General features: G+C 45.7%; 3 long non-coding RNA genes across 4 annotated transcripts in view; 2 read left to right on the top strand and 1 right to left on the bottom strand.

Annotated features, from left to right (window-relative positions):
• The window catches only part of LOC110469851 (uncharacterized), a 49655-nt gene extending 43429 nt beyond the window's left edge, over positions 1-6226 (top strand). For both annotated transcript variants that reach the window (XR_002465324.3, XR_013340701.1), the window contains 3 exons: positions 131-201; positions 5108-5292; positions 5883-6226. This is a non-coding gene — a long non-coding RNA (uncharacterized LOC110469851). The remainder of the gene's footprint in view (positions 1-130; positions 202-5107; positions 5293-5882) is intronic.
• Positions 1-15353, top strand: part of LOC144247000 (uncharacterized) — a 708772-nt gene that overhangs the window by 119711 nt on the left and 573708 nt on the right. The window lies entirely within an intron of this gene.
• The window catches only part of LOC144246985 (uncharacterized), a 36402-nt gene that overhangs the window by 16488 nt on the left and 4561 nt on the right, over positions 1-15353 (bottom strand). The gene's annotated exons all lie outside the window — the stretch shown is intronic.

The following is a 15353-nucleotide window of genomic DNA, read 5'->3' as shown; positions in this document are numbered from 1 at the left end:
CCCAGTGGGCAAGCAGGGGGTGGAGTTCAGGTGTTCTGGGGTGTGTGGCTGCTCAGGAAACTGGCTTTGACTGCTGCATGAAGCAGGATAATATTTGCTGTGGCTTACCCCACGTTCCTTGTATTTCCAGGTACCTGTACGCTCATTTTCCTGGATTTCTGACTTGGAAAGCCTCTCTGTGATGCAGTACCTGCTCCCGAGGTGGGTGGGCCCAGCCTTAACAAAGCTTTAAGCCAAGAAATACAACCAGATGTAGCATTTGATCCTGTTTTTACAATCACACATGTGTCTGGATATGGCTGGAATTTTCAAGGAGTTGGATGGATCCAGTCTCTGATGGATTCAGGTGCATTTCCTCCTTCAGGGCTGGCAGCAGAAAGGTGACTGTGGCTTTAAAGGACATTAAAATGTGGCTCCCATCCTCCTGTGTCCCTAAAACAATTTAGTGTCACTGTAATTATTAGCATTCTCATTAAGAAGAGTTTAGCTGAAAACCAAGACACAAAGATGCAGCAGTGATTTCATCAGAGCGATGCAAATCCAGATAAAGCAGGTTCCTAATTCACTTCCATGCTTTCAAATAAATCCTCAGAGCATCAATTACTGTATCTCTTGTAAAGCAATTACTATCAGCCCCCATTGCTCCCCTTTACACATTTTAATTTAATCATTATTTTCGATTTAAAATACAGGGTAAGGAATTTCACAGCTCCTCAGGAAGAACTAAAGCAGACAACAACAACAAAAACCCTGTAAAAGCAGAAATTACTTTCTTTTGTAATCAAGTTGATTAGACTCGTGTATAATCATACACAGCAGGTGGGAAGATTAACATTTCACTAATTCCTAGTGGTCATTACTGCAAGGAAATTTAATCTGCAGAGTTCACAAGGATTGCAGTTGCATGCTGGTAAAGCTCATTTAAAAGACAGAGCAAAAACAACACAACTTTGTATTCTGGAATCCAGTTTCCCTCTGAACTCTTTTGGCCTGCAGGCAATACACATACACCAGGATCTTCTACTTAATTGAGAAATAGATTTGTATTGATCAGGCCCACTTAACAAGCACATTCAGAGCTGTTCCTGCTCTCAGTTACTCGGGTGGGGAATGCAGGCAGACCCCAGAGGCTTGAGCTACCTGATAAAATAGATATTTTTACAGCAAATGCATTTTTCTCTGTGGGGGCTGCACTAGTACATGACACCGAGAGTCAGTTCTCATATTTGGATCAATTCAGAGCAATTCTGCTGAAGTTGAACAACTTATTAATTTCTTCCTATGAAAACAAAAAGTGACATAATTATTACGATCAGATTCTGCTTCACTAACCTGGATGTTGTCAGCATTCAGGAACACACAGAATCCCAGGATATGATTATCTGCAGGTGCTTTTATTGAGAGCTCTGGGAATCAGGGGTGCAGACCCAAATCTGACTCCGACATGGCTTTTGAGCTGAACGTATTTTATATTCTATCCTTATATAACTTACACATTAATTATTAAACTTATATTGTTCTATTGTATACATTGACTTTATTCAAGCATGAGTTTCTCCTGAGCTTTCTTCAGCTTCTGACCACAGTTTCTCATGATTATTCTTACGATTAAACAGTAATTATATTTAATTACTAAACAATCATCACATCTAACAATTATACCATTTATCATGTACTAGCTACACAGGTGCAGTTCTAGCAAGGTACAAGGCTTTCCTTAGGGTAAGTAATAAATACTTAGGGTATTTATTTTCTTTTCAGGGCCTACTAAGCTTAATTTTCCTTTTAACCCTAAATCCCCATGATTTGAAAACCCTTTGCTATCAATTGGGTTACTCTGAAATAAAATGCCCAGCAGCTCATAGTGAGCAGGATCTGGTGGTTCCTGCACCTCTGCTCTGTGCACTCCTCATCCCAGCAGGAGCCTTCCCAACCCAGCCAGGGCTGCAGCCCAGGGTGGGCTGGGATGAAGCTGGGAATGCTTGAGGGGATATTGGATGGGTGAGCCGGGGTGACTGCTCTGCTTTCCCCTTGGGTGGGCTCTGGCTGCCACCAGGGAGATGAAAGGGCAGAGCTGAGCCTAAACTGGGCAGGGTTTCTGGCTGGGAGGTGGGAGCAGATCCCAGGAACACAAACCAGATTCCTTGGGCTGCATCTCCTGCAGATCCCGAGGCACAAACCCATCAGGAAGCAAAATTGTAGGAATATAAAAAAGGTAAAAGACTTTAGAAAGGACAAAAAGGCTCCAGAAAGTAAATATAAAGCTGAGAAAGGCTGGGAAATTTCTAAACCTTCTCAGGGGAAGCTAAGAACCAAGTGAATACATTTATATTTATCAAAAGGAACAAGCATTTATTGATAGTTCAAGATGTGAAAAGTCCTAGACATATGCGTTGCAAAGACAGAAAAAGTTTAATTCTTAAATAATGAATTATTGTGTATTCTTTGAGTTTCATAGAGGTCCTTTTATTAATGTTAAACCCATGCGGGTCCTTTTCTTATTGTTTAAAGTATAATGAGTTTACACCTTTTATCTTATGCTATTGGATCAAAGAATATATAGAAAAAGGCTTCGCATGGGCTACCATCTTGTCTCTGACCTGGATTTGCATGGATGTTGTGTCTCTTACATAGGGAGGAGAAATTCAGCCTGGTTGGGTTGGATTTGGCTGGAGCAGGGTGCTGTAAAATCTCCCTCCAAACGCAGCCAGAGGCCACCGAGCTTGGTTTGATTGAGCACCGTGGAATTTCCATCCCAAAGAACAGCAGGGATGGCAGCGAGGGCGCCCTGAAGTTGGGGATGTCCCATTTTGGGTGAAAAAGATGCTCGGGAGCCCAGAGCCAACAGGACCACGTCAAGGAGCTGACACTAACGAGGATAACAAAGTTAATGAGTAAACAATGAGCCAAGTTAGGCCATCAAATGCAGAGTTAACGAGCCCCCTGAATCACCGGGGATCTGCTGCTTTAATGATGCTGTTGTGAAAGCGATGGCCCTGAGCTATTTCAGACCGCGTACACCGAATTTTGGCTGACGCTTATCAGTTTATATGCAAGGAAATTTATAGCACGGAACTGAAATGAAACAGTGCTTTGGACAGGGAAAAATGGATTGCAGGTGCAAACAAGCATGAAATGAAAATCTACTAATGAGTTTCCATTAGCAGCTAAATACATAATCGAATAATTTTTAGCCAACATAGAGCAATGAGAAAATCAATTTATTCCTTCTAAGTACTTCTCTATGGATTGATGCTCTAGCACAGCTCAGGCTGGTTTTGTTTAGTGAGAGCTGAGCTTGGGATTCAAAGCAGAGCATGGGTTTGCTTCTGCTGAGTATGAATGGAATGCATTTTCCTTGGAAACCCTAAATAATATAAGGTAAAAAATATATAGTTATATATCTTAGTTAAAATAAAGCATTTTCATCTGAAAGCTTCAGAATAAAACATTCCAGGAAAATGGACCAGCAGTGGCACGAAATGACTCAGAAATGTCCATTAGAGCAGTAAGGCTTTTTCTTCACTCCTCCCGAAGCAACAGGATCCTCAATTTTCTTCCTTTTTGCCTTAATCAGCCTCTGAGCTGGGTTCTCTTTGCCTGGCGTTTCATACCTGATTCAATTATGGGAAATATTTTTCTTGAGGCCCTGGCACAGCTGGGGCTGCCCCTGGATCCCTGGCAGTGCCCAAGGCCAGGCTGGAGCAGCCTGGGACAGTGGGAGGTGTCCCTGCCATGGCAGGGTGGGATGGGGTGAGGTTTAAAGTCTCTTCCAATCCAAAGCATTTCAGGATTCTGGGATTTTTGTACAAATTCAGTATAAAGCACATCTCAAAAATACCTTGTTTTCCTAAGAACCTGTTTCTATCTGTGAGCTTGAAGCCAAAATGAGCTGTAAATTGTCCGGATATGGCTGGAATTTTGTTTAACTCATTTTGTCTAAGAAAATGCCCATATTTTGGACCCATCTAAAGGCAATTCCTCATTTCCAGCTGGCTTTGTATCAAAGCTTAGTGTGCTCTGCAGCAGGCAAATGAGAAAATCAGTATTTCCACATCTTTCTGCAGAGCTGGGAACGCTGGGGAGCCTGGAGATCCCCACGAGGTGTCCCTGAGGGCACCCACCTGGATGCCCTGTGCAGGTGAGAAACCAGAGACACAAGAAAGCCAAATATTCATTAGGAAACACCCTCTGCACAGCCTCTTCAGCTGAAGGAAGTTTATCTTCCTTCCCATCTCCCTTTAAAACTCTAAATGAGAAACAAATAAAAATTTTATCCCCTTCCCTAGCCCCTGCCATAACCCCGTGTATCAGGCAGCATCCTTTATCTGCCAGCAGCTGGAAATCTCACATTTTCATTGCCTGAATCACCAGATGCATTCATCAACCCTGACAAATGCCTCCAAACCACTAAATCACACCACTCCATCTCAATGGGCTACATAATCGTTGTCAGGCTCACAATAAATCTGGGAATATCTCTGTTCCACACTCCAATATCTCCAGCTTCTACCAGGGCTGAGAAACTGCCACGGGAAAAATGGATCCTAAGTTAAGTTTAAGAGTTTTTCAGTCCCTCAGAAATTTGATAAACTTATGAATTTCTGTCAGGCTGGTTTATTTTTAGAAAAAAAAAAAAGTATTTTTTTCTACCTGCAGGAATAACTCATGGACTAAGAGTTTTTTTTCAAGAATAAGGTTATATCTTAGTAAGTACAAAAATATAGAAGGGGAAAACTATTCCCTGCTCTCCTGGGGAGCTGCCAGCTCTGTGGCCTGGCACTCCAGAGGACCCACAGCTGCCCGAGGGTGGCACTGGAAGGGGATGGCAATATCCATCTATTCTATTCTATTCTATCCAACACAATATAAACTAGGTATCTTAAAGTTTAGACAAATGATTTTTAACAAAACTTAGGGTACTTTATATTAAACAACACTTAAACTTGGAATGATGAACTCTGATGGCAAGTATAATAAATTTTAACAGAATACCAAAGTGATAAAATGTAACTTAAGAGTACTTTGACCTAAATGTAGTGAAACTTAACTTTGCTTGGTCTTAGCAACACTCATTATTGAAGGTTATTATCTATAAATGTTGTAGGGTTTTCCTGGCTTCAGGTGGGAGTCTCCACTTTAATGAAGCCTTTGGCTGATGGAGGGAAAAGGATGGAGTCACATTTCTCTGGAGAAGAGGAGGGAACAATCCCAAACTCCTGTCCCAAACTCAGGGAGCTCAGGAGGTTGAAATAACCTGATGAAGAACCACAGCTCACGCAACCAAATCAGGTAAATTATTTTCAGCTTACTCAAAATGATTTGTGGATTTAGACAAAATTTGTTGAAGAAATCTCAACAAAAAGGAAAGAAAATTATGAAAAAAACCAATAGCTTTGAGATGTTTCTGGTTTTGGTTTGAAAACGGTGCTTCCATTTCAGAGGTATGGAATTTACTCCCAATTTAACCAGTCCTGTGGTGTTTAAATTCAATAAAAAGGTAAAACTCACTTAGAAGCTGTTTTTAAAAATCCTGCTCCCTCTTTTTTGGAAGCCTGGAAGGAACATAAAATGCAGTTCTCAGCAGAAGGATGTAATTGGGAAGAACTGTAATGGATGGGCTGTGTTTCTCTTTGAAGTTCCCATTGATCAGTGCTGCTGAGACGATTTTTCTAATCCATAACTCAGGAACATGAAGGAAATGTCACTTAATTCTTTGGATGTTTGTGTTTCATCTCCTAAGAAAACAGACTCTGGCCTTGATTCAGGTTGTTCTGTGTAAAGTGGGGAAAAATCACACAGTTCTAGTGGGGTTTTTTAATATAAATTTTCCTCCCGTTAACCAAAACAGTTCTGTGATTTCTTTTTTATGTCTGACTTAGGTGTAAGAAAACTCCATCTAATACCTTCTGCTCCAAGAATGTGCTTTCAGCCAGCGGAGCAGTAATTAAGAGATGATTCCCCCCTCCTCTCCACTGGAGAGGCAGCTTGTGTTGAAAAACCAGCCCTTCACAAGGAGGGAGAACCATCTGTCCTCTCTCTGAGGAAATAGATCATTTTTTTATGCTCACATTAGCTGAACCTCCGTGTAATAACTCGTTTCCATAAGGAAGGCACCCAGTGGGATGAATTTCCATGCCCCTAATTGACACAGCTCTGATGGCAAAGCTGCCAGAGGAACTCTGGCCACAGCTGCTGGGAAAATCAGGCAGCTCCAGTCAGATCCTTGACCAGCCCTGGGAGAACAGAATCCCTCTGGAATTGTGGATGTGCAGAAAAAATGTCCTGGTGGTTAAAGGACAAAACACCTCCTCTGCATGGCCAGGTCGTGATCCCTGTGAATTTCATTATCTCAGCTGAAACCAAACGCCCTTGGCAGGAATTTCTAAAGAGAAAACATTGAAGACTCTGAGGGTCTCACATAAATTCCTGCTGGATCCATGTAAGTTCTGGATATGAGGGCTCCTGGCTTGGAGAAAAGGGGGAACACTCAAACCCCAGGGGCAGGTACTCGAGTTCCCAACTCTGTTTTGATAACAGAAAGAAAAATTATGTTCCTGCTTGAGGAAATGATGGTGATCCAGAATTCAGAATAACAGTCATTAATAAGTAATGAGGGGACTTGTGAAGAAAATGAATTTTTCAAGGACTCTGAAGGACATCTTTGGAGCTGAGGTCTGGAACCTGCAGGAAGTACAACCTTCATCCCACTGCACATTGATCAGAGGTTTGGTAATTAGCTGCTTCTAAAATATCTTTTGCAGCTGATCTGATATTAGTGAAGTGGTTTGGAGCAATACTTTCCACTTTTGTCCTGGTTTGGAAGAAAAGAAGGAAAATGGTGATTTGCTCTACCAGACTTTTTCAAGCAGCAGTTTTTTTTATGGCTGATGTATTTGTAATGTGGATTTGTCCTGCTACTTACCCCTGCTTTTGCATCTTTTTATCAAGGACTGACTAATAATTCTTCAAAACAGCCTTTTGGGTGGGTTTGACATCAATTTTTGCCCAGAAGTCTCCTCATCCTTCTCCCTTTCAGAATCCTCTCAAATCCCTCCCTGTGCTCAGACACTTGAGGACAAGCTGTGGCCATTGTGTAAGTGCAGAGCACAATCCAAATGGAAATGAAAACAATTAAATATACATGACAAGCAGGTATTTTGACGAGCCTGGATTTCTTAATGGTTCATTTCCACCTTTCAACTAAATTAAATGTTGCTTTCATCTATTTTTAAAGGGATGTCTATTTTCAGTCAGGAGCTGCCCTGCTCCTTCTGTTCCTCAGATGGTTTTGCTTCACCCCAAGGACAGCCCATAATAAAACTAGTGATGGAGTCAGAATCCTGACACCCTGAGGAGTTGGGGTGTTGGGAATAGTCCAATGAAATGGTGGCTGCTCCTCCTGGAGGGGCAGATGGAATGCTGCTGGAGCAGGGATCTGGAGAAGGGTGGAGTTTCCTCTGGAGGTCTGGGGATGGAGTAGGTGGGCCTGGTCTTCCTCTGGGGATCCAGCAGGGAAGAAGCTGCTCCCCTGGGAATCCAGCAAAAGGGCTGCCCTGGTCCCAAAAATGCTGATTTTATGCAGGTAGGAATGCTTGGCTCCTCCCTCTGGGCGGAGCATCTCACCATGGGATGATGGAACTTTCCCAGTCATGCACTGAGTCATTCCATGTCCATTAACAGAAGATCTCTCCTCGGAGGGAGACATTGTTCTTGGAAGAGATAAGAAAACTGCCCCACCTCCAACAGATGGCAATAGAATCCATGCTTATCTTACAAGCCAGGACACAGGGCCATAATTTTCCCAGGAATTCACAGCGTGGTTAACGCTGGGGAGGAACAGGCTGCGCCATGCAAATCCCGATCGATGCGCTGACAAATACCCTGCTGCATCCTGCTGTCTCACTCAATATTTCTTCAGATAAACAGAGTCCAGGAGGCAGGGAAAGGCAGAACGTTCCAGCTGAAGCGGTGGCACGGATGGGAGGTATTGTGGAACTAATCAGGAGTGGATGGATGATCTTTGTGGCTGCATCCGTGTTGATTTCCTATCTTGGCTGCTAAACTGTATTCAAAGGGCTCTAATTGAGAAAGGGCCTGCTTGACATGGAAAACACCTTTTCTCCAGTGTGTGCTCTGAAAAAGCAGCGCAGTATCTTTTCCTGGAGATAAATCCAGAGATTGACAGGAATCTAAGCCAATACAGCAGGGAACAAGGAACCCCCCTCAGCAATTTCCCCTCAAGCCCCAGGACTCCACCAGGCATTGCCCAGCATCTCCACCCTTGCACAGGGCTCTTCTGGAGCAGCCAGCTCTTTGTGCCCTGCACCTCCCTCGGCTCCTCAGATGTCTCCAGCTCTCTGTCCTCTGCCACTGCCACCCAGCTCAGCCTCAGCACCCCCTGCTCCTCTATGCCGAAGCAGAAGATGGTGTCTGCAGAGGGGCACAGCCCTCCAAAGGTGATGACCAAAGTGTTTTAATGCTGGGTGTCTTCGTTGGTTGGTGTTGGACAGTTAGGAAAATCAGAAAGAAGATATTTGATGTGCAAAAGGAACTATAAAATTCCACAGAAGCTGTGGCTGCCCCTGCGCTGTCCAGGCCAGGTTGGATAAGCCTTGGAACAGCCTGGGATGGTGGAAGGTGTCAGAGGTGACACTGGATGAGCTTTAGCTGGAGAGGATCTCCCCACTTTTGGACACTGCAGGAGGGGGCTGGCTTGTGCTGGAGAGGGATTCTCACTGAGCTGGGAATTTGGGGGAGGGTTGGGGGGGGTGACAAACACAGGCTGTCAGGAGAAACTTGGACTGACACTTGACAACTCCTCTGGTTTGTAAATTCCAGAGGGATTTGAATTGCATGGGATTTTTTCACTTGCAAATGTTGCAGACTTGTTATTTTTCTCTTTTCCACATATTTTAAGCTTATGGCATTGCATAATTTTTTATAACTCTGTCCTTGTGAAGGAACAAGCAGAGAGCAATATCTCAGGAATAATTCCTTTGCAACAGCAATCTGCTTTTGCCTGCAGACAAAATAATCCAAACCATGTTAATAGTTTTAATTTCCAGTGGTGTAAGAGCTTCTGGAAAGGTGATCTTTAAACCTGTGGTGGACTCAGATGCCTCCAGAAGAGCTTTGTGGGAGCTCCAGGTTTGTTAGTGGAGCAAAATACTGGAGCTACAAGTTTGTTTGGAAATAATTTATGGGAGAGCAACTGGAGTAACCAAAGCAGGTGTTAAACTGAAAGGACTGCAGGGGATTTGGTCCTGGGCTGGTTGAAGCTAAGGAAGGGCAGGAGAAGCCAAAAGTTTGAGGAGAGCTGCAAGGGAATATCAAGCAATGGCAGGAGATGTTTAGATAAACAATGAAAACTGCTCAAGGCCGGGATTGAGAGCTGTAAAAAGAAATTAAAGTGGGGAGAAGAAAATGTTTTAATGAATTTCTGAGAAGATGTGGTCAGGCTGTGCCAGTGGGATTAAGCTCTGTGCCATCAGGGATCAGTGGCTCATGGGACTGTCCCCAGCTCCTGGGGCAAGTGGCACACTCAGGGCAAGCCAGCAGCTGCTCCAAACTGGTGGTGGGAAACACGAGTTAAACTGAAACTTAAAAATGTTTTGGTGGGGAGGAGGAGAGAAGAAAATGTGGTTTTTTTTCCTAATGCCAGCTGGTGCCTTGTCTTTCATGGAAGAGGAGGAGGAGGAGGAGGGAGGAGTTTGATTCTCCCATGGGAGAGGAGGAGGATGGAAAGTTGCTGAGGAAACCATTGGATTTCCTGGCATGATGTGATGGGGGAATTTGACCATCCCTCGATAGCAACAAAAATATCCTTGCACAAAATTCCATTTAATCCTGGTACAGAGTAAGTCAGGAGAGCTGAGGGAGTTCTGTGCCCTCAGAGAGGAATGGGAATAGCACAGGCGTGGCTTTAGGGTCCTTGGAGGCAGGATGAGGTGAGTGGAGCATCCCTGCTCTGCCTCCACCCTGGTGAGGTGTGGAACAGCTCCCTGGAGCTGCTTTCCTTCCCTTGTCATTGCCCTCCACCTCCACTGCAGGACATGCTCTCAGGACACTGAAAATAAACAGCATCCCTTTTCCTTTTCCTTTTCCTTTTCCTTTTCCTTTTCCTTTTCCTTTTCCTTTTCCTTTTCCTTTTCCTTTTCCTTTTCCTTTTCCTTTTCCTTTTCCTTTTCCTTTTCCTTTTCCTTTTCCTTTTCCATTTTCTCTCTTCCATTTCCCAACAGTGCTCCCAGTTTCTGGGAGCCTCTGTCCTTCCAGGAGCCCCAGGCCCTGGAGGTGCCCCCACACATCTGCTGGTGCCTGACCTTGGTATTCCAGGCTCTTGGCAATCCCCTCCAAAGCATTTTGGTGGGAAAAGCCCCATTTCCCTCCCTCCCCTGACTGCAGCTCTCCTGGTAATGGTCCCATTCCCATCTCTGCCTTGTGCAGTACAAATCCCACTTCAGCTCTGTGAGATCTTCTCTGTGGGCTGCTGTGCAGTCATTCCACTGCTGCTGGGAGCATTTGGAGCCCTTCCTGTTATTTGTCTTTATTCTAGGGAATAAAGGCTTGGCATTTGCTGCAGATGTGCCTCTTCTACCAAAAAAAAAATCCCCCTCAGCAGCAGAAATTAGCACAGGCACAACAGGCAGAGGTGGAAACACTCTGGAAATGCCACTCTGGCTTTTCCCAAATGGCAGTGGTGACATTTTGGATTGACAGGATCCAAATCATTGTGGGAGTGCCTTGGGGAGCACAGAGGGGGATGGGGTGTCCCTGCTCCTCAGCTTCCCAGCACTCATTTTTCTGGATCTTCTGTGTCCAGGAGATTCCCCCAGTTGCCACTCTGGCTCTTCTGTGATGTTTTAGTTAGAGAATTAAGTTGCTGTACAGTGTCCCGTGATGGTGTTTAACCCTGGGATAACATTTAAATGTGGAACAGCAAAGCAAGCTGGGAGGAACCTCTCACAGTGAGGTGAGAGCACACTCATTTACAAAAGTACTTCAGTAGAAATTAAAATAAAATTGCCATTTTCCACACTCTCATTCTGATCCTCGTTGTCATTAACTTACTCCAAACCCCACTTGGTATTTCAAACTGGAGTAAATCATTCTGTCTTCCAATTAACTTCCATCCTCCAGACAACATAATGGGACTGATTTCATTAAACTCTGTTGTTTAATAAACATCTAAACAATTATTTCTCTCTGAGCCACGCAGAAAAGTGCACTTCTGGTGTACTGAGCACGAGGTAATGGGCAAGAGGAAAATTACTGGCGAGAATTCATCGTGGGTTTGGTTTCTCAGCTCACCCTGGGAGCCATGGGCAAGGCCAGGGAGTGAGCTGCTCTCAGCAATATTTCCATGGAGAAAGTGTGGCACTGCTGCTCCAAACCCTGGGGTTTTTGGCTGCCTAAGCAAAGGCACTGCAGGGGTCAGCTGGAGGCTCAGCAGCCCAGAGGAGGCAGGGATGTAGCAGTGGCTATGAAATGTGATTATTTCCACCACGGAGACAAGGCAGGGATGCTGGGACAGGGGCTGGAGGACTCAGTGCTCCTGGATCAAGCAGGGGCATGTGCAGAGGGCTCAGCTAAATGTAAGGAATAAGAGCCATGAGAGCGATGTGAGCTGAGCAATCCTGCAGTCACAGGACCGTGCTGGTAAATTATTCAGTGTTTCAAAGCTGAGGATGTGGCCGAAGGGGCAGAGTTCTGGTGCTGGTGTCCCAGCTCAGGGCAGCAGCAGGACAAAGACCCCACGGAGGGTTCTGCTGAAAGGGGCAGGTTTGTACAGCTGGCCCTGCTTCCAAGCACCTTGTAAAAAGTGAATTATTCTGCTGCTGGCACTGCGGAGGGCTCTGGGTGCTCACAGGGGCAGGTCCTGCACAGCCACTGTGGGACAGGGCTCGGTGCTGGTGGAAAGGGAATTTTACCAGTGAGGAGCTGGCATTGTGCCTGGTTTTTCCTTTTGGATGTTGTCTCCAGGAGAGTTTGAGCAGATGTGTAGTCAGGGAGGAGAAAGAGTGCGGTGTCAACAGAATCAGAGAGAGGTTTGAGTTGAGAGGGACATTAAAACTCATCCCATCCCACCCCTGCCATGGCAGGGACACCTTCCACTATCCCAGGCTGCTCCAATGTGGCAAGCACATTTCTCTCCCTCTCAGGATTTTTCATAGAGGAGCAGAGAGGAAAGGAAGAGAAAACAATTTCTATTTCTGCTCCTTGTTTTCCCATGTGGAATGTGTTTGGAGAATTGTTTCCCTGTGGTGATTGCTTGGTTGGATTCTGGTGAGGATTGTTTGAGCTGGTGGCCAATCCAACCCACCTGGGGCTGGGCTCTCAGAGAGGGTCACGAGTTGTGTTAGAGTCAGAGAAAGTAGTATGTAGTTTTAGTATTTTTCTTTTTATATAGTACATTAATGTATTTTAGCATAGTTATAATAAAGAAATCATTCAGCCTTCTGAATTGAGTCAGACATCAGCATTTCTTCCCATTGGGTTCACCTGCATTTACAATACTCCCAGCCCTGTCCAGCCTGGCCTTGGACACTTCCAGGGATCCAGGGGCAGCTCCAGCTGCTCTGGGACCCTGTTCCAAACCAGTTTTTAAACTGATGGCACTCAAGTCTGGAATTTCAGCTTCTGTGGCCTTCTCCAGCCCAGCATGTGAAATGAAATGGGCTAAATCCATTCCAATAATGAGTGGCTTTGAGGGAGACAATCTCCTCAAAGGATTCCTGGAGCAGGGAAGAAAAAAGATTGGGTTCCTTGAGCTCTTTGCTAATTACTGGCCTGGAGCTGGGCTGTGGTGTGTGCACCCCAGGCTCTGAGGTGGAAGGTTCTGGTTGGCATCACTCTGGATCAGAAGCACTGGGCTGAGCACTGTGGAAATCCTTCTGCTCCATTTTATGCCTGACAGCAAAAAGGAGCATTTATTCCTGAATTAAGGAACTCCAGCCCTGCCCCAGCTGAGGGAAGGCATCTGCAGAGGCCAGGCTGCAGTGGAATGCAAGCAGGGCAATATTGGCAAAAATGAAGAGTTAATTTAGTGGTGAATGCTCTGCTGTTTTTTCCCCAGATGTGTTTGCAGAGCCATTAAGAGCTGTGTTTAATCTCAGCTCCATTTGCAATCTGAGGCACATTATGCTGCCTCCACAGAGAGCAGGAGCAGTTAATGGCACTGGATGGCTCTGTCCCTCCAGGAGAGGCTGGACGAGCTCTCCTCGTGTCCAGGCTGCTCTTCCAGGGCACTCTGGAGACAGCTCTGACCCAGCCCAGGACTGAGGGCTGAGATCTGTTCACTGCCTGTGTGCACCAGCATTTGGGACTGACTGAAAACTTCCCTGAATTAGTAATGACGTTTTTATTTTTGAGGGACTCAAGCTCAGGCAGCGTTGTAAAAAATGGATTTTAGGTGATTTCTTTCTGCTTGCATGCTCAGAGCTGCCTGAACATTGTCTCTTAAAGCTGCTGCAACTTCTGTCTCTAATGGAGGTGCTCACGCTCACTAAACTGTTTGGCAAACACTGGCTGTCGTGGCTCATCCTCCTGATTAAATCCCATATTTGCATTTCCTTGGATATACAAAGAAAAAGCAAATCAGCAATGAGCAGCACAGTTAGAGCAGGAATAAGCAAACAGGGATAGAGGAATAACTGCTGGTGTGGAGATGCCCCCCTGCAGAGCCAGCCACGCATGCAGGCCCTGTGCAGCAGGGCATCCTGTATCCCTCAGAGCATTTCTGCATCCCTCGGAGCATCCTGCATTCTATAGAGCATTTCTGCATCCCTCAGAGCATTTCTGCACCCCTCAGAGCATTTCTGAATAACTCAGAGCATCCTGCATCCTACAGAGCATTCCTGCATCCCTCAGAGCATTTCTGCATTCCTCAGAGCATTTCTGAATAACTCAGAGCATCCTGCATCCCTCAGAGCATTTCTGCATCCCTCAGAGCATCCTGCATCCCTCAGAGCATCTCTTAGAGCACTCCTGCATCCCACAGGGCATCCTGCATCCCTCGGAGCATCCTGCATCCCTCAGAGCATTTCTGAATAACTCAGAGCATCCTGCATCCTACAGAGCATTCCTGCATCCCTCAGAGCATCCTGCATCCCTCAGAGCATCTCTTAGAGCACTCCTGCATCCCACAGGGCATCCTGCATCCCTTGGAGCATCCTGCATCCCTCAGAGCATTCCCGCATCCCTCAGAGCATCCTGCATCCCTCAGAGCAACCTGCATCACACAGAACATCCTGCATCCCATACCTGCATCCCTCAGAGCATCCTGCATCCCTCAGAGCATTCCGAGCCCCCCAGGGGATCCCAGTGCCAGGTGGGTGCTGCCAGAAGAGCAGGGTGGCCCTGCCCATTCCCTGCCAGGTGTCCCTGGGGATGGGATGCCCTGATGGACACGAGCACTCCAGCTCAGCAGGGCTCAAGTGGAAGGTGCTGTGTGGGGTTTCTTTATTTCATCAGAAGGATGCGAGGGAAAGTTGGATGTTTTAACACTTGGCCTACTATTAGCTGGGGAAATCCAGCAGATGTACTTCATCATCTCAAAGATGTGAGCAATCTCCAGCACTCTGCTATTAATGTGGGGAGATTGACTCCAAGTGTTTTGCTTCGATGGCTCTTAAGAAATTCGCAGTTCATTTCCAAGCATTAAAATAATGAGTGCTGTGCTCTGCCTCCTCTGAGGACAGAGCTGCCCTGGGTGGGAGTGAGGGCTGAGCTCCCTCCTCAGCCTGGCATGGGGATGATGCTGAGCCTGCCCAAGGCCTGGGGCACCCAGGGGAAGGCCCAGCTTAAAGGAAAACCTGGGGGCTTAAATGGCTTTGAGGGGCCCTGGCCCTGATGGAGCAGATGAAAACCTGCCCCGTGTGTTTTAATGAGGCTGCTCCTGTGATACAGAGAGTGCCATAAATAAGTGATTACAGGGCTGAGCCAAAACCAATCACAAGGATTAGATGGGACTCATGGGATCAAGAGAAGCCCTTGGTTTTACTGGAGGCAAGGGAAAAAAGCCTGCTCTTTGATGGATCCCATTATGTATCCCCTTCACTCTATAAAGAGGTCTTGGAAAATAGGAGTTAAGCCAGTGATGCTGCTCAGGGGAGGGGAGGGATGTCAGGCACAGGGAGCTCTAGAACTGCACTTCTCTTTTAATATTGTTTCTGTAACCAGTTCTTATCTAAAAGTCTTTAATCTTTTTGGAAAAAACAGATATTCCTGCTATTCTGGTGTTTGGTAGCAAGATCTGGAAGGTATTTCTGTAAACAGGCTTGAAATGGATGGAATTTGTCTCAGGAGTTTTGCTGAGCCAAAGCTTTCCTGAGCATTGGCAGTTTGGGGAGGTG

This window comes from Lonchura striata, chromosome 12 (genome assembly GCF_046129695.1).
Source record: "Lonchura striata isolate bLonStr1 chromosome 12, bLonStr1.mat, whole genome shotgun sequence".
NCBI classification, from domain to species: Eukaryota; Metazoa; Chordata; class Aves; order Passeriformes; family Estrildidae; genus Lonchura; species Lonchura striata.
Note: the sequence above shows the minus strand (reverse complement) of the source record. Positions and strands in the feature narration are given on the sequence as shown.